We start from the raw sequence: 27,637 nt of genomic DNA on the forward strand, positions 1-27,637 counted from the left end.
TTTAAATGTAGCTAAACAGTTGCTAGGGTGCTAAAAGTGGTTGCTAGGGCATGGATATTAAGTTGTTAGGTCACTACATATAGACTGCTTGATAGGCCGAGTCAAATGAGCCCACTCCCAAGCCTCTATGTCTTTCTGATCCAAAGAAATAAGGTCAGATAATTTTTCCAATGTTAAGTCTATGGGATATTTTTACACATTTTCTTCGTCCGCTGTACGAATATCGTATGTCAGATTGCTTAGAAAAGTCATAGCACACCTCTCCTCAATAAGCCGCACGTTTTGACATCTCATTCATGGGTCTGTGACAAAAAATGCGGGAGGAGTAGCGCGCCAAAGTTTTGTCAAGGCGAATAGTAATAGTGATGCCTTGCCTCCGGCAAGCACCACTAACTAGAATGTACATTTCCTGAAGAAAATGTGAGTGGTGCTTGCAGTGGCAAAACTCGCCCCTCTGATGCTAAGGTGTGGTTGCTAGGGTCCCCATGATGGTTGCTAGGGCCATTGCTAGGGTAATCAAGGTGGTTGCTAGGGTGTTGCTATGTGGTTGCTAGGGTACTCTGGGTGGTTGCAAGGGTCGTTGCTGGGTTACCCAGTGTGGTTGCTAAGGTAATCGGGGTGGTTGCTAGGGTGTTGCCATGTGGTTGCTAGGGTACTCGGGGTGGTTGCTAGGGTCCCCATGATGGTTGCTAGGGCCGTTGCTAGGGTACCCAGGGTGGTTGCTAGGGTAATTGGGGCGGTTGCTAGGGTGTTGCCATGTGGTTGCTAGGGTACTCGGGGTGGTTGCTAGGGCGGTTGCTAGGGTCCCCATAATGGTTGCTAGGGCCGTTGCTAGGGTACCCAGGGTGGTTGCTAGGGTAGTCGGGGCGGTTGCTAGGGTGTTGCTATGTGGTTGCTAGGGTACCCGGGGTGGTTGCTAGGGCGGTTGCTAGGGTCCCCATGATGGTTGCTAGGGCCGTTGCTAGGGTACCCTGGGTGGTTGCTATGGTAATCGGGGTGGTTGCTAGGGTGTTGCTATGTGGTTGCTAGGGTACCCGGGGTGGTTGCTAGGGCGGTTGCTAGGGTCCCCATGATGGTTGCTAGGGCCGTTGCTAAGGTACCCAGGGTGGTTGCTAGGGTAATTGGGGTGGTTGCTAAGGTGTTGCTATGTGGTTGCTAGGGTACCCCGGGTGGTTGCTAGGGTCCAAATGATGGTTGCTAGGGCGGTTGCTATGGTAACTCGGGTGGTTGCTATGGTAACCTGGGTGGTTGCTAGGCAGTTGCTAAGGTACTTGGGTTGGTTGCTAAGGTGTTGCTAGGCAGTTGCTAGGGAGTTTTGGCTGGTTGCTAGGCAGTTGCTATGGTATCCTGGGTGGTTGCTATGATGTTACTAGGTTGATGGTAGTTGTCACAGATGGTCACTATGTAGTTGTTATAGAGTCCTTAGCCCATTTGAGCACTTAGCTAATCACTATTAGCATGTAGCTAATCACTGCTAGCACGACTAGCATGTTGGAAGTCCAGTTTGGTACCATGAGTGAAAAAATCCAACCGCCATGTCTGTACGATGTTCTGATTTAGAGATATAGGTCATGCAATTCGGTTGCTAGGGTAATCCATTTGGTTGCTAGGGAGTGGCTTGGCAGCTGCCAATGATGATACTCCAAAGGCTGCTTGCCAATATAAACCAACCCCCATGCCTCTACGATGTACTGATGTGGAGATATAGATCTTGCAAAACGGTTGCTAGGGTACTGTGTTTGGTTGCTAGGGAGTGGCCTGGCAGCTGCCAATGATGATACTCCGAAGTCTGCTTGGTAGTATAGATGATATAAACCAACCCCCATGCCTTTATGATATTCAGATTTGAAGATATCTCTCTATAATTTGGGTCGCTAGGGTGCTCCAAATGGTTGCTAGGGCGTGGCTATGAAGTGTTGAAGGTGAATCGTGATTGGCCGTTTGCTGCCCCGACTCAAACGAGCCCACCCTCATATTTCTATGACACTTCTATCCAAAGTTATTCATTTGATCTTTTTCAATGGAAGTCTATGGAGCTTGTTGCTATGGCGCTCTATATGGTTGCTAGGGCGTGGCTTGATAGATTCACAGTGATCCTGAGAGACTGATTGGTTGCCTGATTCAAATGAGCCCACCCCCTTGTCTCTATGACACTGTGACCCTGAGTTATGTTCAATACAAAATCCCTATGTAATTTCCCATAGTAGGAAAAACACACTGTTTCATGGGCGATCCCTCACCATAGTATGTCTATGGGGCAACTTTGGGGGTCTCTAGCGCCCCAGGGGTACAACTTGTACCCCTCTGCGAGGTATGCTCTCGCACAGCCTGATAGCCTCTCCAAATGTGGTGATTCACATGTTTCTGCGAAATTCTCTCTCGGAGCTACGATCCGTCAAAGTTGGCCGTAATGCGTTGTCTATGCGATTTTTCGGCCGTTATTTCGCCCGGTGTACGAACATCGTACGCCCGATCGCTTATAAAAGTCATAGCACACCATTCCCGATTAGGACGCACGATTTGACGCCTGTTTCGTTGGTCTGTGACGAAAACTGCGGGACAAGTTACGCGCCGAAATTTGTACGGAAGAATAATAATAAGAACTAGAATGTACATTTCCTGAAGAAAATGTGAGTGATGCTTGCAGTGGCAAAACTCACCCCTCTGTTGCTAGGGTGTTGCAATGAGGTTGCCAGGGTGGTTGCTAGGGTACCCAGTGTGGTTGCTAGGGTAATCTGGGTGGTTGCTATGGTGGTTGCTAGTGTACTCAGGACGGTTGCTAAGGCCATTGCTAGGTTACCCAGGTTGGTTGCTAGGGTAATCGGTATGGTTGCTAGGGTGTTGTTATGTGGTTGCTAGGGTACCCTGGGTGGTTGCTAGGGCGGTTGTTAGGGTCCCCATGATGGTTGCTAGGGCCGTTGCTAGGTTACCCAGGTTGGTTGCTAGGGTAATCGGGACGGTTGCTAGGGTGTTGCTATGTGGTTGCTAGGGTACCCGGGGTGGTTGTTAGGGCAGTTGCTATGGTCCCCATGATGGTTGCTAGGGCCGTTGCTAGGGTACCCAGGGTGGTTGCTAGGGTAATTGGGGCGGTTGCTAGGGTGTTGCTATGTGGTTGCTAGGGTACTCGGGGTGGTTGCTAGGGCGGTTGCTAGGGTCCCCATGATGGTTGCTAGGGCCGTTGCTAGGTTACCCAGGTTGGTTGCTAGGGTAATCGGTATGGTTGCTAGGGTGTTGCTATGTGGTTGCTAGGGTACCCGGGGTGGTTGCTAGGGCAGTTGCTATGGTCCCCATGATGGTTGCTAGGGCCGTTGCTAGGGTACCCAGGGTGGTTGCTAGGGTAATTGGGGCGGTTGCTAGGGTGTTGCTATGTGGTTGCTAGGGTACTCGGGGTGGTTGCTAGGGCGGTTGCTAGGGTCCCCATGATGGTTGCTAGGGCCGTTGCTAGGGTACCCAGGGTGGTTGCTAGGGTAATCGGCGCGGTTGCTAGGGTGTTGCTATGTGGTTGCTAGGGTACCCGGGGTGGTTGCTAGGCCGTTGCTAGGGTCCCCATGATGGTTGCCAGGGCCGTTGCTATGGTAACCTGGGTGGTTGCTAGGGTGTTGCTAGGCAGTTGCTAAGGTACTTTGGGTGGTTGCTAAGGTGTTGCTAGGCGGTTGCTAGGGTGTTTTGGCTGGTTGCTAGGCAGTTGCTATGGTAACCGGGGTGGTTGCTATGATGTTACTAGGTGGTTGGTAGTTGTCACAGATGGTCACTATGTAGTTTTTATAGATTTCTTGGCCCATTTGAGCACTTAGTTAATCACTATTAGCATGTAGCTAATCACTGCTAGCATGACTAACATGTTGGAAGTCCAGTTTGGTACCATGAGTCAAAAAATCCAACCGCCATGTCTGTACGATGTTCTGATGCAGAGATATAGGTCATGCAAAACGGTTGCTAGGGTAATCCGTTTGGTTGCTAGGGAGTGGCTTGGCAGCTGCCAATGATGATACTCTAAAGGCTGCTTGCAATATAAACCAACCCCCATGTCTGTACAATGTTCTGATGCAGAGATATAGGTCTTGACAAATGGTTGCTAGGGTACTCTGTTTGGTTGCTAGGGAGTGGCCTTGCAGCTGCCAATGCTAATACTTCAAAGGCTGCTTGACAATATAAACCAACCCCCATGCTTCTATGTCTTTCAGATGTTAAGATATCTATCTTTGGATTTAGGTTGCTAGGTAGCTCTTAATGGTTGCTAGGGCGTGGCTATGAAGTGTTGAATGTGATTCGTGATTGGCCATTTGCTGCCCCGAGTCAAACGAGCCCACCCTCATGTTTCTATGACTCTTCTATCCAAAGTTATTCATTTTATCTTTTTCAATGGAAGTCTATGGAGCTTGTTGCTATGGCGCTCTATATGGTTGCTAGGGCGTGGCTTGATAGATTCACAGTGATCCTGAGAGACTGATTGGTTGCCTGATTCAAATGAGCCCACCCCCTTGTCTCTATGACACTGTGATCCTGAGTTATGTTCAATACAAAATCCCTATGTAATTTCCCATAGTAGGAAAAACACAGTGTTTCATGGGCGATCTCGCACCATAGTATGTCTATGGGGCAACTTTGGGGGTCTCTAGCCCCCCAGGGGTACAACTTGTACCCCTCTGCGAGGTATGTTCTCGCACAGCTTGATAGCCTCTTCAAATGTGGTGATTCACGTGTTTCTGCGAAATTCTCTCTTGGAGCTACGATCCGTCAAAGTTGACCGCAGTGTTAAGTCTATGGGTTTGATCGCCCGATTTTTCTCGCGATGTACGAACATCGTACACCCGATCGCTTATAAAAGTCATAGCACACCATTCCCGAATAGGCCGCACGATTTGACGCCTCTTTTATGGGTCTGTGACAAAAGCTGCGGGACGAGTTACGCGCCGAAATTTTGTACGGAATCTATAAGAAGAAGAATAAGAATAACTAGAATGTACATTTCCTGAAGAAAATGTGAGTGGTGCTTGCAGTGGCAAAACTCGCCCCTCTGTTGCTAGGGTGTTGCAATGAGGTTGCTAGGGTGGTTGCTAGGGTACTCAGGACGGTTGCTATGGCTGTTGCTAGGGTTCTCAGGGTGGTTGCTATGGTAATCAGTGAGGTTGCTAGGGTGTTGCTATGTGGTTGCTAGGGTACCCCGGGTGGTTGCTAGGGTCCCCATGATGGTTGCTAGGGCCGTTGCTAGGGTACCCAGGGTGGTTGCTAGGGCGGTTGCTATGGTCTCCATGATGGTTGCTAGGGCCGTTGCTAGGGTACCCTGGGTGGTTGCTATGGTAATCTGGGTGGTTGCTAGGGTGTTGCTATGTGGATGCTAGGGTACCCGGGGGGGTTGCTAGGGCGTTGCTAGTGTCAACCATGATGGTTGCTAGGGCCGTTGCTAGGGTACCCTGGGTGGTTGCTAGGGAGGTTGCTAGGGTCCCCATGATGGTTGCTAGGGCCGTTGCTAGGGTACCCTGGGTGGTTGCTATGGTAATCGGGGTGGTTGCTAGGGTGTTGCTATGTGGTTGCTAATGTACCCAGGGTGGTTGCTAGGGTGGTTGCTAGGGTCCCCATGATGGTTGCTAGGGCCGTTGCTAGGGTACCCTGGGTGGTTGCTATGGTAATCGGGTTGGTTGCTAGGGTGTTGCTATGTGGTTGCTAGGGTACCCGGGGTGGTTGCTAGGGCGGTTGCTAGGGTCTCCATGATGGTTGCTAGGGCCGGTGCTAAGGTACCTAGGGTGGTTGCTAGGGTAATTGGAGCGGTTGCTAGGGTGTTGCTATGTGGTTGCTAGGGTACCACGGGTGGTTGCTAGGGTGGTTGCTATGGTAACTTGGGCGGTTGCTAGGCAGTTGCTAAGGTACTTGGGTTGGTTGCTAAGGTGTTGCTAGGCAGTTGCTAGGGAGTTTTGGCTGGTTGCTAGGCAGTTGCTATGGTAACCTGGGTGGTTGCTATGATGTTACTAGGTGGTTGGTAGTTGTCACAGATGGTCACTATGTAGTTTTTATAGAGTTCTTAGCCTATCTGACCACTTAGCTATTCACTATTAGCATGTAGCTAATCACTGCTAGCATGACTAGCATGTTGGAAGTCCAATGTGCTAGCATGAGTCAAAAAAACCAACCGCCATGTCTGTACGGTGTTCTGATGCAGAGATATAGGTCATGCAAAACGGTTGCTAGGGTACTCCATTTGGTTGCTAGGGAGTGGCTTGGCAGCTGCCAATGATGATACTCCAAGGGCTGCTTGCCAATATAAACCAACCCCCATGTCTGTACAATGTTCTGATGCAGAGATATAGGTCTAGAAAAATGGTTGCTAGGGTACTCTGGTTGGTTGCTAGGGAGTGGCCTTGCAGCTGCCAATGCTGATACTTCAAAGGCTGCTTGACCATATAAACCAACCCCCATGCTTCTATGTCTTTCAGATGTTAAGATATCTATCTTTGGATTTAGGTTGCTAGGTAGCTCTTAATGGTTGCTAGGGCGTGGCTATGAAGTGTTGAAGGTGATTCGTGATTGGCCATTTGCTGCCCCGAGTCAAACGAGCCCACCCTCATGTTTATATGACACTTCTATCCAAAGTTATTAATTTTATCTTTTTCAATGGAAGTCTATGGAGCTTGTTGCTATGGCGCTCTATATGGTTGCTAGGGCGTGGCTTGATAGATTCACAGTGATCCTGAGAGACTGATTGGTTGCCTGATTCAAATGAGCCCACCCCCTTGTCTCTATGACACTGTGATCCTGAGTTATGTTCAATACAAAATCCCTATGTAATTTCCCATAGTAGCCCTCCCTATACTTTGTATTAGGGGCAAATTTGGGGGGCTCTTGCACCCCAGGGGTACAACTTATACCCCAATGCGGGGTATGTTCTCGCACAGCCTGATAGCCTCTCCAAATGTAGTGATTCATGTGTTTCTGCGAAATTCTCTCTCGGAGCTACGATACGTCAAAGTTGGCCGCAATGCATTGTCTATGGGATTTGTCGCCCGATTTTTCGCCCGCCGGACGAACATCGTACGCCCGATCGCTTATAAAAGTCATAGCACACCATTCCCGTATAGGCCGCACGATTTGACGCCTGTTTCGTTGGTCTGTGACAAAAACTGCGGGACTAGTTACGCGCCGAAATTTGTACGGATCTAGAAGAAGAAGAAGAAGAAGAAGAAGAAGAAGAATAAGTATGTGAGATAATAATAGTGATGCCTTGCCTCCGGCAAGCACCACTAATAATAAGTATGTGAGATAATAATAGTGATGCCTTGCCTCCGGCAAGCACCACTAATAATAAGTATGTGAGATAATAATAGTGATGCCTTGCCTCCGGCAAGCACCACTAACTAGAATGTACATTTCCTGAAGAAAATGTGAGTGGTGCTTGCAGTGGCAAAACTCTGCGCCCTGTAGCCACCCATGATGCCTGTGTGATGTTTTGGAGCAGTGATATAAGTTCTTTATATTGCTATATGGTTTCTAGGGTGCACTATATGGTTGCTATGGAGTGGCTATATAGTTTATGGGGTGATATTTAAAGACTATTTGCCAGCCTGAATCCAAAAAGCCAGATCTAGTGTTTCTATTTAGTTATTTTGCTGAGATACAGCTTTTAAATATAGTTTAACAGTTGCTAGGGTGCTAAAAGTGGTTGCTAGGGCGTGGCTATGAAGTAGTTATGTCACTACATATGGACTGATTGATAGGCCGAGTCAAAAGAGCCCACTCCCAAGCCTCTATGCCTTCCTGATCCAAAGATATGATGTCAGATAATTTTTCCAATGTTAAGTCTATGGGATATTTTTACACATTTTCTTCGTCCACTGTACGAATATTGTACTTCCGATTGCTTAGAAAAGTCATAGCACACCTCTCCTCAATAAGCCGCACATTTTGACATCTCATTCATGGGTCTGTGACAAAAAATGCGGGAGGAGTAGCGCGCCAAAGTTTTGTCAAGGCGAATAGTAATAGTGATGCCTTGCCTCCGGCAAGCACCACTAACTAGAATGTACATTTCCTGAAGAAAATGTGAGTGGTGCTTGCAGTGGCAAAACTCACCCCTCTGTTGCTAGGGTGTTGCAATGAGGTTGCCAGGGTGGTTGCTAGGGTACCCAGTGTGGTTGCTAGGGTAATCTGGGTGGTTGCTATGGTGGTTGCTAGTGTACTCAGGACGGTTGCTAAGGCCATTGCTAGGTTACCCAGGTTGGTTGCTAGGGTAATCGGTATGGTTGCTAGGGTGTTGTTATGTGGTTGCTAGGGTACCCTGGGTGGTTGCTAGGGCGGTTGTTAGGGTCCCCATGATGGTTGCTAGGGCCGTTGCTAGGTTACCCAGGTTGGTTGCTAGGGTAATCGGGACGGTTGCTAGGGTGTTGCTATGTGGTTGCTAGGGTACCCGGGGTGGTTGTTAGGGCAGTTGCTATGGTCCCCATGATGGTTGCTAGGGCCGTTGCTAGGGTACCCAGGGTGGTTGCTAGGGTAATTGGGGCGGTTGCTAGGGTGTTGCTATGTGGTTGCTAGGGTACTCGGGGTGGTTGCTAGGGCGGTTGCTAGGGTCCCCATGATGGTTGCTAGGGCCGTTGCTAGGTTACCCAGGTTGGTTGCTAGGGTAATCGGTATGGTTGCTAGGGTGTTGCTATGTGGTTGCTAGGGTACCCGGGGTGGTTGCTAGGGCAGTTGCTATGGTCCCCATGATGGTTGCTAGGGCCGTTGCTAGGGTACCCAGGGTGGTTGCTAGGGTAATTGGGGCGGTTGCTAGGGTGTTGCTATGTGGTTGCTAGGGTACTCGGGGTGGTTGCTAGGGCGGTTGCTAGGGTCCCCATGATGGTTGCTAGGGCCGTTGCTAGGGTACCCAGGGTGGTTGCTAGGGTAATCGGCGCGGTTGCTAGGGTGTTGCTATGTGGTTGCTAGGGTACCCGGGGTGGTTGCTAGGCCGGTGTTTTGGCTGGTTGCTAGGCAGTTGCTATGGTAACCGGGGTGGTTGCTATGATGTTACTAGGTGGTTGGTAGTTGTCACAGATGGTCACTATGTAGTTTTTATAGAGTTCTTGGCCCATTTGAGCACTTAGTTAATCACTATTAGCATGTAGCTAATCACTGCTAGCATGACTAACATGTTGGAAGTCCAGTTTGGTACCATGAGTCAAAAAATCCAACCGCCATGTCTGTACGATGTTCTGATGCAGAGATATAGGTCATGCAAAACGGTTGCTAGGGTAATCCGTTTGGTTGCTAGGGAGTGGCTTGGCAGCTGCCAATGATGATACTCTAAAGGCTGCTTGCAATATAAACCAACCCCCATGTCTGTACAATGTTCTGATGCAGAGATATAGGTCTTGACAAATGGTTGCTAGGGTACTCTGTTTGGTTGCTAGGGAGTGGCCTTGCAGCTGCCAATGCTAATACTTCAAAGGCTGCTTGACAATATAAACCAACCCCCATGCTTCTATGTCTTTCAGATGTTAAGATATCTATCTTTGGATTTAGGTTGCTAGGTAGCTCTTAATGGTTGCTAGGGCGTGGCTATGAAGTGTTGAATGTGATTCGTGATTGGCCATTTGCTGCCCCGAGTCAAACGAGCCCACCCTCATGTTTCTATGACTCTTCTATCCAAAGTTATTCATTTTATCTTTTTCAATGGAAGTCTATGGAGCTTGTTGCTATGGCGCTCTATATGGTTGCTAGGGCGTGGCTTGATAGATTCACAGTGATCCTGAGAGACTGATTGGTTGACTGATTCAAATGAGCCCACCCCCTTGTCTCTATGACACTGTGATCCTGAGTTATGTTCAATACAAAATCCCTATGTAATTTCCCATAGTAGGAAAAACACAGTGTTTCATGGGCGATCTCGCACCATAGTATGTCTATGGGGCAACTTTGGGGGTCTCTAGCCCCCCAGGGGTACAACTTGTACCCCTCTGCGAGGTATGTTCTCGCACAGCTTGATAGCCTCTTCAAATGTGGTGATTCACGTGTTTCTGCGAAATTCTCTCTTGGAGCTACGATCCGTCAAAGTTGACCGCAATGTTAAGTCTATGGGTTTGATCGCCCGATTTTTCTCGCGATGTACGAACATCGTACACCCGATCGCTTATAAAAGTCATAGCACACCATTCCCGAATAGGCCGCACGATTTGACGCCTCTTTTATGGGTCTGTGACAAAAGCTGCGGGACGAGTTACGCGCCGAAATTTTGTACGGAATCTATAAGAAGAAGAATAAGAATAATAATAATAACTAGAATGTACATTTCCTGAAGAAAATGTGAGTGGTGCTTGCAGTGGCAAAACTCTGCTCCCGGTAGCCACACATGAAGCCTGTGTGATGTTGTGGATCCAAGATATATGCTCTTTATATTCCTATATGGTTGCTAGGGTAGTCTACATGGTTGCTATGATGTGGCTATATAGTTTATGGGGTGATATTTAAAGACTATTTGCCAGCCTGAATCCAAAAAGCCAGAGCCAGTGTTTTCTAAATTGTTATATTGCTGCGATACAGCTTTTAAATATTGTTAAACAGTTGCTAGGTTGCTAAAAGTGGTTGCTAGGGTACCCGGGATGGTTGCTAGGGCAGTTGCTATGGTCCCCATAATGGTTGCTAGGGCCGTTGCTAGGGTACCCAGGGTGGTTGCTAGGGTAATTGGGGCGGTTGCTAGGGTGTTGCTATGTGGTTGCTAGGGTACTCGGGGTGGTTGCTAGGGCGGTTGCTAGGGTCCCCATGATGGTTGCTAGGGCCGTTGCTAGGGTACCCAGGGTGGTTGCTAGGGTAATCGGGGCGGTTTCTAGGGTGTTGCTATGTGGTTGCTAGGGTACTCGGGGTGGTTGCTAGGGCGGTTGCTAGGGTCCCCATGATGGTTGCTAGGGCCGTTGCTAGGGTACCCAGGGTGGTTGCTAGGGTAATCGGGGCGGTTGCTAGGGTGTTGCTATGTGGTTGCTAGGGTACCCGGGGTGGTTGCTAGGGCGGTTGCTAGGGTCCCCATGATGGTTGCTAGGGCCGTTGCTAGGGTACCCTGGGTGGTTGCTATGGTAATCGGGGTGGTTGCTAGGGTGTTGCTATGTGGTTGCTAGGGTACCCGGGGTGGTTGCTAGGGCGGTTGCTAGGGTCCCCATGATGGTTGCTAGGGCCGTTGCTAGGGTACCCAGGGTGGTTGCTAAGGTAATTGGGGCGGTTGCTAAGGTGTTGCTATGTGGTTGCTAGGGTACCCCGGGTGGTTGCTAGGGTCCAAATGATGGTTGCTAGGGCGGTTGCTAGGGTAACTCGGGTGGTTGCTATGGTAACCTGGGTGGTTGCTAGGCAGTTGCTAAGGTACTTGGGTTGGTTGCTAAGGTGTTGCTAGGCAGTTGCTAGGGAGTTTTGGCTGGTTGCTAGGCAGTTGCTATGGCATCCTGGGTGGTTGCTATGATGTTACTAGGTTGATGGTAGTTGTCACAGATGGTCACTATGTAGTTGTTATAGAGTCCTTAGCCCATTTGAGCACTTAGCTAATCACTATTAGCATGTAGCTAATCACTGCTAGCATGACTAGCATGTTGGAAGTCCAGTTTGGTACCATGAGTGAAAAAATCCAACCGCCATGTCTGTACGATGTTCTGATGCAGAGATATAGGTCATGCAATTCGGTTGCTAGGGTAATCCATTTGGTTGCTAGGGAGTGGCTTGGCAGCTGCCAATGATGATACTCCAAAGGCTGCTTGCCAATATAAACCAACTCCCATGTCTGTACAATGTTCTGATGCAGAGATATAGGTCTTGAAAAATGGTTGCTAGGGTACTCTGCTTGGTTGCTAGGTAGTGGCCTAACAGCTGCCAATGATTATACTCTAAAGTCTGCTAGCCTATATGAATGATATAAACCAACCCCCATGCCTTTATGATATTCAGATTTGAAGATATCTCTCTTTGGATTTAGGTTGCTAGGGTGCTCTTAATGGTTGCTAGGGCGTGGCTATGAAGTGTTGAAGGTGATTCGTGATTGGCCGTTTGCTGCCCCGAGTCAAACGAGCCCACCCTCATGTTTCTATGACACTTCTATCCAAAGTTATTAATTTTATCTTTTTCAATGGAAGTCTATGGAGCTTGTTGCTATGGCGCTCTGTATGGTTGCTAGGGCGTGGCTTGATAGATTCACAGTGATCCTGAGAGACTGATTGGTTGCCTGATTCAAATCAGCCCACCCCCTTGTCTCTATGACACTGTGATCCTGAGTTATGTTCAATACAAAATCCCTATGTAATTTCCCATAGTGGCCCTCCCTATACTTTGTATTAGGGGCAAATTTGGGGGTCTCTTGCGCCCCAGGGGTACAACTTATACCCCAATGCGGGGTATGTTCTCGCACAGCCTGATAGTCTCTCCAAATGTGGTGATTCACGTGTTTCTGCGAAATTGTCTCTCGGAGCTACGATCCGTCAAAGTTGACCCCAATGTTAAGTCTATGGGTTTGATCGCCCGATTTTTCGCCCGCCTGACGAACATCGTACGCCCGATCGCTTATAAAAGTCATAGCACACCATTCCCGATTAGGCCGCACGATTTGACGCCTCTTTTGCGAGTCTGTGACGAAAACTGCGGGACTAGTTACGCGCCGAAATTCGTACGGAAGAAGTAAGAATAATAATAATAATAAGTATGTGAGATAATAATAGTGATGCCTTGCCTCCGGCAAGCACCACTAACTAGAATGTACATTTCCTGAAGAAAATGTGAGTGGTGCTTGCAGTGGCACAACTCTGCGCCCTGTAGCCACCCATGACGCCTTTGTGATGTTGTGGATCCAAGATATACAGTGGGGCTCGAAAGTTTGGGCACCCCTTGCAGAATCTGTGAAAATGTGAGTAATTTTCAAAAAATAAGAGAGATCATACTAAATGCATGTTATTTTTTATTTAGTACTGTCCTGAGTAAGATATTGTACATAAAAGATGTTAACATTTAGTCCACCATACAAAACAATTGCAGAAATTATCAAAATAACCCCACTCAAAAGTTTGGGAACCCTTGGTTCTCAATACTGTGTGCTGTTACCTGATGATCCACGACTGTCTTTCTGGTTTGTGATGGTTGTGCATGAGTCCCTTGTTTGCTCTGAACAGTTAAACTGAGCAGCGTTCTTCAGAAAAATCTTTAAGGTCGTGCAGATTCTTCAGTTTTCCAGCATCTTTGCATATTTGAACCCTTTCCAGCAGTGACTGTGTGATTTTGAGATACATATTTTCACACTGAGGACATTTGAGGCACTCAAACACAACTATTAAAAAAGGGTCAAATATTCACTGATGCTCCAGAAGGAAACACGATGCATTAAGAGCTGGGGGTGAAAACATTTGCAATTTGAAGATCAAGGTAAATTGTACTTAATTTGTGTACCGGGAAACGTACAACGAAGGGCTTACGAAGGGCAGAACTAAATGGGAAAAAAATAATATTCAACAAAATAAGACAAATTTGGCCATCTTCATCATGTTCAAAAGTTTTCACCCCCCAAATCTTAATGCATCTTGTTTCCTTCTGGAGCATCAGTGAATGTTTGAAACTTTTTTAATAGTTGTGTTTGAGTGCCTCAATTTTCCTTAGTGTGAAAAGATGTATCTCAAAATCATAAAGTCACTGCTGGAAAGGGTTCAAATATGCAAAGATGCTGGAAAACTGAAGAATCTGCACGACCTTAAAGATTTTTCTGAAGAACGCTGCTCAGTTTAACTGTTGAGAGCAAACAAGGGACTCATGCACAACCATCACAAACCAGAAAGACAGTCGTGGATCATCAGGTAACAGCACACAGTATTAAGAACAAAGGGTTCCCAAACTTTTGAGTGGGGTTATTTTAATAATTTCAGCATTTTTTTTGTCTTAAGGACTAAATGTTAACATCTTTTATGTACAATATCTTACTCGGGACAGTACTAAATAAAATATAACATGCATTTAGTATGATCTCTCTTATTTTTTGAAAATTACTCACATTTTCACAGATTCTGCAAGGGGTGCCCAAACTTTCGAGCCCCACTGTATGCTCTTTATATTCCTATATGGTTGCTAGGGTACTCTATATGGTTGGTATGATGTGGCTATATAGTTTATGGGGTGATATTTAAAGACTATTTGCCAGCCTAAATCCAAAAAGCCAGAGCCAGTGTTTCTATATTGTTATATTGCTGAGATACAGCTTTTAAATATTGTTAAACAGTTGCTATGTTGCTAAAAGTGGTTGCTAGGGCGTGGCATTGAAGTTGTTTTGTCACTACATATGGACTGCTTGATAGGCCGAGTCAAAAGAGCCCACTCTTAAGCATGTATGCCTTCCTGAGCCAAAGATATTATGTCAAATAGTTTTTCCAATGTTAAGTCTATGGGATATTTTTACACATTTTCTTCGTCCGCTGTACGAATATCGTACATCCGATTGCTTAGAAAAGTCATATCACACCTCTCCACAATAAGCCGCACGTTTTGACATCTCATTCATGGGTCTGTGACAAGAAATGCAGGAGGAGTAGCGCGCCAAAGTTTTGTCAAGGCGAATAGTAATAGTAACACTAGAATGTACATTTCCTGAAGAAAATGTGAGTGGTGCTTGCAGTGGCAAAACTCGCCCCTCTGTTGCTAGGGTGTTGCAATGGTGGTTGCTAGGGTACCCAGGGTGGTTGCTATGGTACTCTGGGTGATTGCTATGGTGGTTGCTAGGGTACTCAGGACAGTTGCTAGGGCCATTGCTAGGGTACCCTGGGTGGTTGCAAGGGTCCCCATGATGGTTGCTAGGGCCGTTGCTAGGGGACCCAGGGTGGTTGCTAGGGTAATCTGGGTGTTGCTATGTGGTTGCTAGGGTACCAGGGGTGGTTGCTAGGGCGGTTGCTAGGGTCCCCATGATGGTTGCTAGGGTCGTTGCTGGGGTACCCAAGGTGGTTGCTAGGGTAATCGGGGTGGTTGCTAGGGTGTTGCTATGTGGTTGCTAGGGTACTCGGGGTGGTTGCTAGGGCGGTTGCTAGGGTCCCCATGATGGTTGCTAGGGCCGTTGCTAGGGTACCCAGGGTGGTTGCTAGGGTAATTGGGGCGGTTGCTAGGGTGTTGCCATGTGGTTGCTAGGGTACTCGGGGTGGTTGCTAGGGCGGTTGCTATGGTAACTTGGGCGGTTGCTAGGCAGTTGCTAAGGTACATGGGTTGGTTGCTAAGGTGTTGCTAGGCAGTTGCTAGGGAGTTTTGGCTGGTTGCTAGGCAGTTGCTATGGTATCCTGGGTGGTTGCTATGATGTTACTAGGTTGTTGTTAGTTGTCACAGATGGTCACTATGTAGTTGTTATAAAGTCCTTGGCCAATTTGAGCACTTAGCTAATCACTATTAGCATGTAGCTAATCACTGCTAGCATGACTAGCATGTTGGAAGTCCAGTTTGGTACCATGAGTCAAAAAATCCAACCGCCATGTCTGTACGATGTTCTGATGCAGAGATATAGGTCATGCAAAACGGTTGCTAGGGTAATCCGTTTGGTTGCTAGGGAGTGGCTTGGCAGCTGCCAATGATGATACTCTAAAGGCTGCTTGCAATATAAACCAACCCCCATGTCTGTACAATGTTCTGATGCAGAGATATAGGTCTTGACAAATGGTTGCTAGGGTACTCTGTTTGGTTGCTAGGGAGTGGCCTTGCAGCTGCCAATGCTGATACTTCAAAGGCTGCTTGACAATATAAACCAACCCCCATGCTTCTATGTCTTTCAGATGTTAAGATATCTATCTTTGGATTTAGGTTGCTAGGTAGCTCTAAATGGTTGCTAGGGCGTGGCTATGAAGTGTTGAAGGTGATTCGTGATTGGCCATTTGCTGCCCCGAGTCAAACGAGCCCACCCTCATGTTTCTATGACACTTCTATCCAAAGATATTCATTTTATCTTTTTCAATGGAAGTCTATGGAGCTTGTTGCTATGGCGCTCTATATGGTTGCTAGGGCGTGGCTTGATAGATTCACAGTGATCCTGAGAGACTGATTGGTTGCCTGATTCAAATGAGCCCACCCCCTTGTCTCTATGACAGTGTGATCCTGAGTTATGTTCAATACAAAATCCCTATGTAATTTCCCATAGTAGCCCTCCCTATACTTTGTATTAGGGGCAAATTTGGGGGGCTATTGCGCCCCAGGGGTACAACTTATACCCCAATGTGGGGTATGTTCTCGCACAGCCTGATAGCCTCTCCAAATGTAGTGATTCACGTGTTTCTGCGAAATTGTCTCTTGGAGCTATGATCCGTCAAAGTTGGCCGCAATGCATTGTCTATGGGATTTATCGCCCGATATTTCGCCCGGTGTACGAACATCGTACACCCGATCGCTTATAAAAGTCATAGCACACCATTCCCGAATAGGCCGCACGATTTGACACCTCTTTTGCGGGTCTGTGACGAAAACTGCGGGACTAGTTACGCGCCGAAATTCGTACGGAAGAAGTAAGAATAATAATAATAACTAGAATGTACATTTCCTGAAGAAAATGTGAGTGGTGCTTGCAGTGGCAAAACTCACCCCTCTGTTGCTAGGGTGTTGCAATGAGGTTGCCAGGGTGGTTGCTAGGGTACCCAGTGTGGTTGCTAGGGTAATCTGGGTGGTTGCTATGGTGGTTGCTAGTGTACTCAGGACGGTTGCTAAGGCCATTGCTAGGTTACCCAGGTTGGTTGCTAGGGTAATCGGTATGGTTGCTAGGGTGTTGTTATGTGGTTGCTAGGGTACCCTGGGTGGTTGCTAGGGCGGTTGTTAGGGTCCCCATGATGGTTGCTAGGGCCGTTGCTAGGTTACCCAGGTTGGTTGCTAGGGTAATCGGGACGGTTGCTAGGGTGTTGCTATGTGGTTGCTAGGGTACCCGGGGTGGTTGCTAGGGCAGTTGCTATGGTCCCCATGATGTTTGCTAGGGCCGTTGCTAGGGTACCCAGGGTGGTTGCTAGGGTAATTGGGGCGGTTGCTAGGGTGTTGCTATGTGGTTGCTAGGGTACTCGGGGTGGTTGCTAGGGCGGTTGCTAGGGTCCCCATGATGGTTGCTAGGGCCGTTGCTAGGTTACCCAGGTTGGTTGCTAGGGTAATCGGTATGGTTGCTAGGGTGTTGCTATGTGGTTGCTAGGGTACCCGGGGTGGTTGCTAGGGCAGTTGCTATGGTCCCCATGATGGTTGCTAGGGCCGTTGCTAGGGTACCCAGGGTGGTTGCTAGGGTAATTGGGGCGGTTGCTAGGGTGTTGCTATGTGGTTGCTAGGGTACTCGGGGTGGTTGCTAGGGCGGTTGCTAGGGTCCCCATGATGGTTGCTAGGGCCGTTGCTAGGGTACCCAGGGTGGTTGCTAGGGTAATCGGCGCGGTTGCTAGGGTGTTGCTATGTGGTTGCTAGGGTACCCCGGGGTGGTTGCTAGGCCGTTGCTAGGGTCCCCATGATGGTTGCTAGGGCCGTTGCTATGGTAACCTGGGTGGTTGCTAGGGTGTTGCTAGGCAGTTGCTAAGGTACTTTGGGTGGTTGCTAAGGTGTTGCTAGGCGGTTGCTAGGGTGTTTTGGCTGGTTGCTAGGCAGTTGCTATGGTAACCGGGGTGGTTGCTATGATGTTACTAGGTGGTTGGTAGTTGTCACAGATGGTCACTATGTAGTTTTTATAGAGTTCTTGGCCCATTTGAGCACTTAGCTAATCACTATTAGCATGTAGCTAATCACTGCTAGCATGACTAACATGTTGGAAGTCCAGTTTGGTACCATGAGTCAAAAAATCCAACCGCCATGTCTGTACGATGTTCTGATGCAGAGATATAGGTCATGCAAAACGGTTGCTAGGGTAATCCGTTTGGTTGCTAGGGAGTGGCTTGGCAGCTGCCAATGATGATACTCTAAAGGCTGCTTGCAATATAAACCAACCCCCATGTCTGTACAATGTTCTGATGCAGAGATATAGGTCTTGACAAATGGTTGCTAGGGTACTCTGTTTGGTTGCTAGGGAGTGGCCTTGCAGCTGCCAATGCTAATACTTCAAAGGCTGCTTGACAATATAAACCAACCCCCATGCTTCTATGTCTTTCAGATGTTAAGATATCTATCTTTGGATTTAGGTTGCTAGGTAGCTCTTAATGGTTGCTAGGGCGTGGCTATGAAGTGTTGAATGTGATTCGTGATTGGCCATTTGCTGCCCCGAGTCAAACGAGCCCACCCTCATGTTTCTATGACTCTTCTATCCAAAGTTATTCATTTTATCTTTTTCAATGGAAGTCTATGGAGCTTGTTGCTATGGCGCTCTATATGGTTGCTAGGGCGTGGCTTGATAGATTCACAGTGATCCTGAGAGACTGATTGGTTGCCTGATTCAAATGAGCCCACCCCCTTGTCTCTATGACACTGTGATCCTGAGTTATGTTCAATACAAAATCCCTATGTAATTTCCCATAGTAGGAAAAACACAGTGTTTCATGGGCGATCTCGCACCATAGTATGTCTATGGGGCAACTTTGGGGTTCTCTAGCCCCCCAGGGGTACAACTTGTACCCCTCTGCGAGGTATGTTCTCGCACAGCTTGATAGCCTCTTCAAATGTGGTGATTCACGTGTTTCTGCGAAATTCTCTCTTGGAGCTACGATCCGTCAAAGTTGACCGCAATGTTAAGTCTATGGGTTTGATCGCCCGATTTTTCTCGCGATGTACGAACATCGTACACCCGATCGCTTATAAAAGTCATAGCACACCATTCCCGAATAGGCCGCACGATTTGACGCCTCTTTTATGGGTCTGTGACAAAAGCTGCGGGACGAGTTACGCGCCGAAATTTTGTACGGAATCTATAAGAAGAAGAATAAGAATAATAATAAGTATGTGAGATAATAATAGTGATGCCTTGCCTCCGGCAAGCACCACTAATAAGTATGTGAGATAATAATAGTGATGCTTTGCCTTCGGCAAGCACCACTAACTAGAATGTACATTTCCTGAAGAAAATGTGAGTGGTGCTTGCAGTGGCAAAACTCACCCCTCTGTTGCTAGGGTGTTGCAATGAGGTTGCTAGGGTGGTTGCTAGTGTACCCAGTGTGGTTGCTAGGGTAATCTGGGTGGTTGCTAAGGCCATTGCTAGGGTTCTCAGGGTGATTTATATGGTAATCAGGGAGGTTGCTAGGGTGTTGTTATGTGGTTGCTAGGGTACCCTGGGTGTTTGCTAGGGCGGTTGCTAGGGTCCCCATGATGGTTGCTAGGGCCATTGCTAGGGTACCCAGGGTGGTTGCTAGGGTAATTGGGGCGGTTGCTAGGGTGTTGCTATGTGGTTGCTAGGGTACCTGGGGTGGTTGCCAGGGCGGTTGCTAGGGTCCCCATGATGGTTGCTAGGGCCGTTGCTAGGGTACCCTGGGTGGTTGCTATGGTAATCGGGGTAGTTGCTAGGGTGTTGCTATGTGGTTGCTAGGGTACCCGGGGTGGTTGCTAGGGCGGTTGCTAGGGTCCCCATGATGGTTGCTAGGGCCGTTGCTAAGGTACCCAGGGTGGTTGCTAGGGTAATTGGGGCGGTTGCTAAGGTGTTGCTATATGGTTGCTACGGTACCCTGGGTGGTTGCTAGGGTCCAAATGATGGTTGCTAGGGCGGTTGCTATGGTAACTCGGGCGGTTGCTATGGTAACCTGGGTGGTTGCTAGGCAGTTGCTAAGGTACTTGGGTTGGTTGCTAAGGTGTTGCTAGGCAGTTGCTAGGGAGTTTTGGCTGGTTGCTAGGCAGTTGCTATGGTATCCTGGGTGGTTGCTATGATGTTACTAGGTTGTTGTTAGTTGTCACAGATGGTCACTATGTAGTTGTTATAAAGTCCTTGGCCAATTTGAGCACTTAGCTAATCACTATTAGCATGTAGCTAATCACTGCTAGCATGACTAGCATGTTGGAAGTCCAGTTTGGTGAGTCAAAAAATCCAACCGCCATGTCTGTACGATGTTCTGATGCAGAGATATAGGTCATGCAAAACGGTTGCTAGGGTAATCCGTTTGGTTGCTAGGGAGTGGCTTGGCAGCTGCCAATGATGATACTCTAAAGGCTGCTTGCAATATAAACCAACCCCCATGTCTGTACAATGTTCTGATGCAGAGATATAGGTCTTGACAAATGGTTGCTAGGGTACTCTGTTTGGTTGCTAGGGAGTGGCCTTGCAGCTGCCAATGCTGATACTTCAAAGGCTGCTTGACAATATAAACCAACCCCCATGCTTCTATGTCTTTCAGATGTTAAGATATCTATCTTTGGATTTAGGTTGCTAGGTAGCTCTTAATGGTTGCTAGGGCGTGGCTATGAAGTGTTGAAGGTGATTCGTGATAGGCCATTTGCTGCCCCGAGTCAAACGAGCCCACCCTCATGTTTCTATGACACTTCTATCCAAAGTTATTCATTTTATCTTTTTCAATGGAAGTCTATGGAGCTTGTTGCTATGGCGCTCTATATGGTTGCTAGGGCGTGGCTTGATAGATTCACAGTGATCCTGAGAGACTGATTGGTTGCCTGATTCAAATGAGCCCACCCCCTTGTCTCTATGACACTGTGATCCTGAGTTATGTTCAATACAAAATCCCTATGTAATTTCCCATAGTAGGAAAAACACAGTGTTTCATGGGCGATCTTTCACCATAGTATGTCTATGGGGCAACTTTGGGGGGCTCTAGCGCCCCAGGGGTACAACTTATACCCCACTGCGAGGTATGATCTCGCACAGCCTGATAGCCTCTTCAAATGTGGTGATTCACGTGTTTCTGCGAAATTCTCTCTCGGAGCTACTATCCGTCAAAATTTTCCGTAATGCATTGTCTATCCGATTTTTTCGGCTGATTTTTCGCCCGCTGTACGAACATCGTACACCCGATCGCTTATAAAAGTCATAGCACACCATTCCCGATTAGGCCGCACGATTTGACGCCACTTTTGTAGGTCTGTGACAAAAACTGCGGGACGAGTTACGCGCCGAAGTTTTGTACGGAAGAAAAAGAATAATAATAAGAATAATAATAAGTATGGAGAATAGTAATAGTGATGCCTTGCCTCCGGCAAGCACCACTAATAATAAGTATGTGAGATAATAATAGTGATGCCTTGCCTCCGGCAAGCACCACTAACTAGAATGTACATTTCCTGAAGAAAATGTGAGTGGTGCTTGCAGTGGCAAAACTCGCCCCTCTGTTGCTAGGGTGTTGCAATGGTGGTTGCTAGGGTACCTGGGGTGGTTGCTAGGGTCCCCATGATGGTTGCTAGGGCCGTTGCTAGGGTACCCAGGGTGGTTGCTAGGGTAATTGGGGCGGTTGCTAGGGTGTTGCTATGTGGTTGCTAGGGTACTCGGGGTGGTTGCTAGTGCGGTTGCTAGGGTCCCCATGATGGTTGCTAGGGCCGTTGCTAGGTTACCCAGGTTGGTTGCTAGGGTAATCGGTATGGTTGCTAGGGTGTTGCTATGTGGTTGCTAGGGTACCCGGGGTGGTTGCTAGGGCAGTTGCTATGGTCCCCATGATGGTTGCTAGGGCCGTTGCTAGGGTACCCAGGGTGGTTGCTAGGGTAATCGGGGCGGTTGCTAGGGTGTTGCTATGTGGTTGCTAGGGTACCCGGGGTGGTTGCTAGGGCGGTTGCTAGGGTCCCCATGATGGTTGCTAGGGCTGTTGCTAGGGTACCCTGGGTGGTTGCTATGGTAATCGGGGTGGTTGCTAGGGTGTTGCTATGTGGTTGCTAGGGTACCCGGGGTGGTTGCTAGGGCGGTTGCTAGGGTCCCCATGATGGTTGCTAGGGCCGTTGCTAAGGTACCCAGGGTGGTTGCTAGGGTAATTGGGGCGGTTGCTAAGGTGTTGCTATGTGGTTGCTAGGGTACCCCGGGTGGTTGCTAGGGTCCAAATGATGGTTGCTAGGGCGGTTGCTATGGTAACTCGGGTGGTTGCTATGATGTTACTAGGTGGTTGGTAGTTGTCACAGATGGTCACTATGTAGTTTTTATAGAGTTCTTAGCCCATTTGACCACTTAGCTAATCCCTATTAGCATGTAGCTAATCACTGCTAGCATGACTAGCATGTTGGAAGTCCAGTTTGGTACCATGAGTCAAAAAATCCAACCGCCATGTCTGTACGATGTTCTGATGCAGAGATATAGGTCATGCAAAACGGTTGCTAGGGTAATCTGTTTGGTTGCTAGGGAGTGGCTTGGCAGCTGCCAATGAGGATATTCTAAAGGCTGCTTGCAATATAAACCAACCCCCATGTCTGTACAATGTTCTGATGCAGAGATATAGGTCTTGACAAATGGTTGCTAGGGTACTCTATTTGGTTGCTAGGGAGTGGCCTTGCAGCTGCCAATGCTTATACTTCAAATGCTGCTTGACAATATAAACCAACCCCCATGCTTCTATGTCTTTCAGATGTTAAGATATCTATCTTTGGATTTAGGTTGCTAGGTAGCTCTTAATGGTTGCTAGGGCGTGGCTATGAAGTGTTGAAGGTGATTCGTGATTGGCCATTTGCTGCCCCGAGTCAAACGAGCCCACCCTCATGTTTCTATGACACTTGTATCCAAAGTTATTCATTTTATCTTTTTCAATGGAAGTCTATGGAGCTTGTTGCTATGGCGCTCTCTATGGTTGCTAGGGCGTGGCTTGATAGATTCACAGTGATCCTGAGAGACTGATTGGTTGCCTGATTCAAATGAGCCCACCCCCTTGTCTCTATGACACTGTGATCCTGAGTTATGTTCAATACAAAATCCCTAAGTAATTTCCCATAGTAGGAAAAACACAGTGTTTCATGGGCGATCCCTCACCGTAGTATGTCTATGGGGCAACTTTGGGGGGCTCTAGCGCCCCAGGGGTACAACTTATACCCCACTGCGAGGTATGATCTCGCACAGCCTGATAGCCTCTTCAAATGTGGTGATTCACGTGTTTCTGCGAAATTCTCTCTCGAAGCTACGATCCGTCAAAATTTTCCGTAATGCATTGTCTATGCGATTTTTTCGGCTGATTTTTCGCCCGCTGTACGAACATCGTACACCCGATCGCTTATAAAAGTCATAGCACACCATTCCCGATTAGGCCGCACGATTTGACGCCACTTTTGTAGGTCTGTGACAAAAACTGCGGGACGAGTTACGCGCCGAAGTTTTGTACGGAAGAAAAAGAATAATAAGAATAATAATAAGTATGCAGAATAGTAATAGTGATGCCTTGCCTCCGGCAAGCACCACTAATAATAAGTATGTGAGATAATAATAGTGATGCCTTGCCTCCGGCAAGCACCACTAACTAGAATGTACATTTCCTGAAGAAAATGTGAGTGGTGCTTGCAGTGGCAAAACTCTGCTCCCGGTAGCCACACATGAAGCCTGTGTGATGTTGTGGATCCAAGATATATGCTCTTTATATTCCTATATGGTTGCTAGGGTACTCTACATGGTTGCTATGATGTGGCTATATAGTTTATGGGGTGATATTTAAAGACTATTTGCCAGCCTGAATCCAAAAAGCCAGATCTAGTGTTTCTATATAGTTATTTTGCTGACAAATAGCTTTTATATGTTGTTAAACAGTTGCTAGGGTGCTAAAAGTGGTTGCTAGGGCGTGGCTATGAAGTTGTTATGTCACTACTTATGGACTGCTTGATAGGCCGAGTCAAAAGAGCCCTCTGCCAAGCCTCTATGACTTTCTGATCCAAAGATATGATGTCAGATAGTTTTTCCAATGTTAAGTCAATGGAATATTTTTACACATTTTCTTCGTCCGCTGTACGAATATTGTACTTCCGATTGCTTAGAAAAGTCATAGCACACCTCTCCTCAATAAGCCGCACGTTTTGACATCTCATTCATGGGTCTGTGACAAAAAATGCGGGAGGAGTAGCGCGCCAAAGTTTTGTCAAGGCGAATAGTAATAGTGATGCCTTGCCTCCGGCAAGCACCACTAATAAGTATGTGAGATAATAATAGTGATGCCTTGCCTCCGGCAAGCACCACTAACTAGAATTAAAAGTTAGTGAACTAACTTTGATGTTGGCTTGGCCATCTTGGCCAAAAAATACACCTGCAACAGTCTTTTTCCATGGTCCCTTGCTGTTTTCTTTTTTAATAAAAAGCCTAGGCTATGATAACAGCTACGACAGGATTGTCTAGCTGGATGTGAAATGAGTCATGCCTATTTTTCTCGTGTATGTATTTCACAGTCCTGTCACCATCGCGTTGTGGGCAACGACACACAAGATACAAGATTCTTTGAAAAGATGAGGTGTGCTATATCTTTTCTAACTGATTGGACTTACGGTTTTCATAAAAATAAATATTAAAAATCATAAAAATCCCATAGACTTTAATTGACAGGATGTTCAGATGAGCCAAGCTCCAAATCCCATGAGACTCAATCAAACTTTGCTTCTATGAACTATTTCTAATCAATTTAAACTCATTCAAACTCATGTAATATTTCAAATTTATTTATGTGCATAAAACATTTTTTTTAATAGTACTGACAACATATTTCTTAAATTATCACATTACTGAAAAATTAAAGAAGGGACCCTATATAAGTTATGTATTTTCATGTTGTGCATATAATAGTACTCACAGAAGGACTCATAATTTACTTGAAAATAGGCAATTTATGTATTCACTTGTATGAACTGCTTTGTCTCTGAATATATCTTGAAGTATTTAGTATTTATCCTGTGGCCCCATCGTGTGGACAACATATTGAAAGCAGCTGGTAAATGCTGCCTCTTTTAATATTCAATCCATCATATTCAATAATCGATTTATTTCTCAACAATTTATGTTCACGTGGCTGTTTTCGTTTATATTCGCCAAGCTATTATGAATTTTGAAATAATCGTGTACTTGATTTGTCCGATCTACCGACGAAAAGCCAGAATCACAGTCCTCTGAAGCTGGACAGATGGATGTTATTTTCACCTAAGACAAAAAAATCACACAAGCATTCATTTTGATCTCTATAATATTTTCTTCTAATTGTTTTTTGTTGATTCGCTGCACTGTTTTAATTTAAAAGGCTGTCGTGACTTTTTTTCCTCCCAGTAATCATAAGCTGTATCGAGCTGATATTTCATTTTGCACACATACACAGCTCAAAAACACCTGAATTCTGCTCTTGTTGTGTTCTAATGGGTGGATTGTGTGCACTCGCTGTGATATATCTTATTTTTGAAAGCTCTTAAAAAATATAAAAATGCTTTTATTCTGAGCTCGTAGTGATAACTGGGCTGGGCTGATATGCAGCGCTCATTTCTCTCTCGTCTTTCTGTCGGTTCTTTGGCCAGAGACATAATTTATTAATGAGATCTGACCTGATAATAATAACATATGTTGGTTTAGCTTGTCAGTGTGAATGAAATGTGTATTTATTTGTCCGATCTCGCCCCGAAACGCAGCTGTCATGTGACTTTTTTTCCCTTCGCAATGTCAAATATTGCATTTTGCACACATACACGGCTCAAAACCCCTGGATTTTGCTCTTGTTGTGTTCTAAAGGGTGGATTGTGTGCAATTCGGAGTAATATTTTATTTTAAGAAGCTCTTAAAAAAATATATAAATGACTTTACCACAGGGAACTACACTAACTTTTTCCACTGGTGGCTCTTGTGCTAATAACCTTTTCAGTTACTGGCGCATAACATGATTTGGTCGCACAAATTTTTTATAGTAATTATTGGATAATAATGAACAATAATGAAACTGTATTGCATACAGATGTGCTTTTTGTTTTACTTGTCATCTTTTAAACCACATGCCTTGTTCTATTTCTTACAGTACAAACAGTGCATTGCTCCGTCTTGTAGCTGGGGTTAGAGGGGCCCTGGTGCAGGTTGTACAGTGGGCCCTGTTTAAAATTGTTTAATTTGTACTGTATGTTCATTCTATTTATTTATTTGTGCTATTTACATAATGTTTACATTTTTTAAGTTCGTTTTTGTTAATTTAAAATAGCACTGCATAGTCTTCACTGTAAAATAAAATACACAATCAAACCAAAATGTATTCAGACACCTTTAACATTTCTCACATTATCACAGTTTATTTGCTGTAGTTTAGAAATTGGTAATAAAATATGACAATAACTCAGAACAAATTCATCTTGATAATTTCGGATAACTTTGATAAAAAGATATGTAATGGAATCAACCAAAACTTCAGACAACTGTCAGTATGACAATATTTACACAACTATCAATACTTTGTTGAACAGTTACCAAGCAAGCAATGCTTAATTTGGTTCAGTCTGTGGTGTGAAAAGGTTGCATTAGCAATTAAAGAAAGAAACACTTAAGCAAAACATGGTCAGGTCCCTAATTATTTATTTATTTTTAATCAATTTCACTGGTAGCCTACAGTATGAAGAATTGTTGGGTATAATATTTCACAGATCACTATATTGCCATACTCACTTACATAAATGAACTAGTGTCCTGCACCCACTAGTAAAACAATTCTATCTGATTTTTGGATTGACTTTGGATAAATTCTTGTTAATACTACAAAGTAATTCAGTCAAGAGCAGTGAGTGATTTACTTTCATTTTCATACTTTAAAGACACTGACAGCAGAGCTAGTAAATTAGGCGCGGTCACCTTAAGAGACGCATCCATTATAATGATACACATCCGATTTTTTTGCAACTCTTGACTTTCACTTGAGACATAACCACATACTTTTTCGAACACACTTTCCAAGACAGGTATTTCGACATATTTTGTATGTATTTGTTGTCGGTACAAAAGCAAGAAGACTTTGAGACGCGTCTCTGCTTGCTCCCTGAACAACAGATAACTGCGGTGCTAAATTAATCTCTTTCACATCCTTTTCTGCATGTTTAAACTGCGATTTGTATTTGTTCGTTCAGGTGCAGGAGGACGTGAACGTCCTGAAGGAGAGCTCGGTTCAGTGTTGCTGTTCGCGAGACGTGGCTCTCTCGTGCAGACCGAACACAGCATGAGTCACCAGCTGCCAAGAAGCCAACCAAGCCAACCAAGCCAACTTGATGTGTTGAATGCTCGGAGCACGTTATAAAACGTATTCTTAAAATACACATTTCTGTTTTAATAAATGCTCATATTAAATCATAGCATAACACATAAGTAGGTACAAAAATAATCAGTGATGCATATGTGACCTTTTTGGTCATAGTGTAGTTCCCTGCTTTGCATGTTGTGCAGCGCCGATCAATCGCTGCGACCTTCAGCCTGACAGAGAAAATCTCACAAGCACATATAAACACTCATTTTCATGTGTATAATATATTCTTCTAATTGTTTTGTGCCGTTTCGCTGCAGTGTCTTAATGTGAAAGGCTGTAAATTCTCTATGTGGACTTCAAGTGTTCAGAGAATACATCGCGAGCTCGCGGCTAGTTGGCTGCCGCGAATATATCATGTTATTACTTTAAACAGTTCAGAAAAATCTGAATTTAGCTCTTGGTGTGTTCTAAAGGGTAGTAATATATACTCGCCGTAATATTTTATTTTTAAAATGTCTTAAAGAAGAATAAATTCGCTCGTTGTGAGCTCCGAGGAGACAATGCCTGAGCTGATCAGCAGCTGATTCTTCTCTCATCTTTCTGACTGCTCTCTGCCTAGAAATCAATTATTAATGAGCCCTGACCCCTGTAATAATCATATATGTTGGTTTAGCTTG

The sequence above is a fragment of the Carassius carassius genome, chromosome 18, assembly GCF_963082965.1.
Source record: "Carassius carassius chromosome 18, fCarCar2.1, whole genome shotgun sequence".
Lineage (NCBI taxonomy): Eukaryota > Metazoa > Chordata > Actinopteri > Cypriniformes > Cyprinidae > Carassius > Carassius carassius.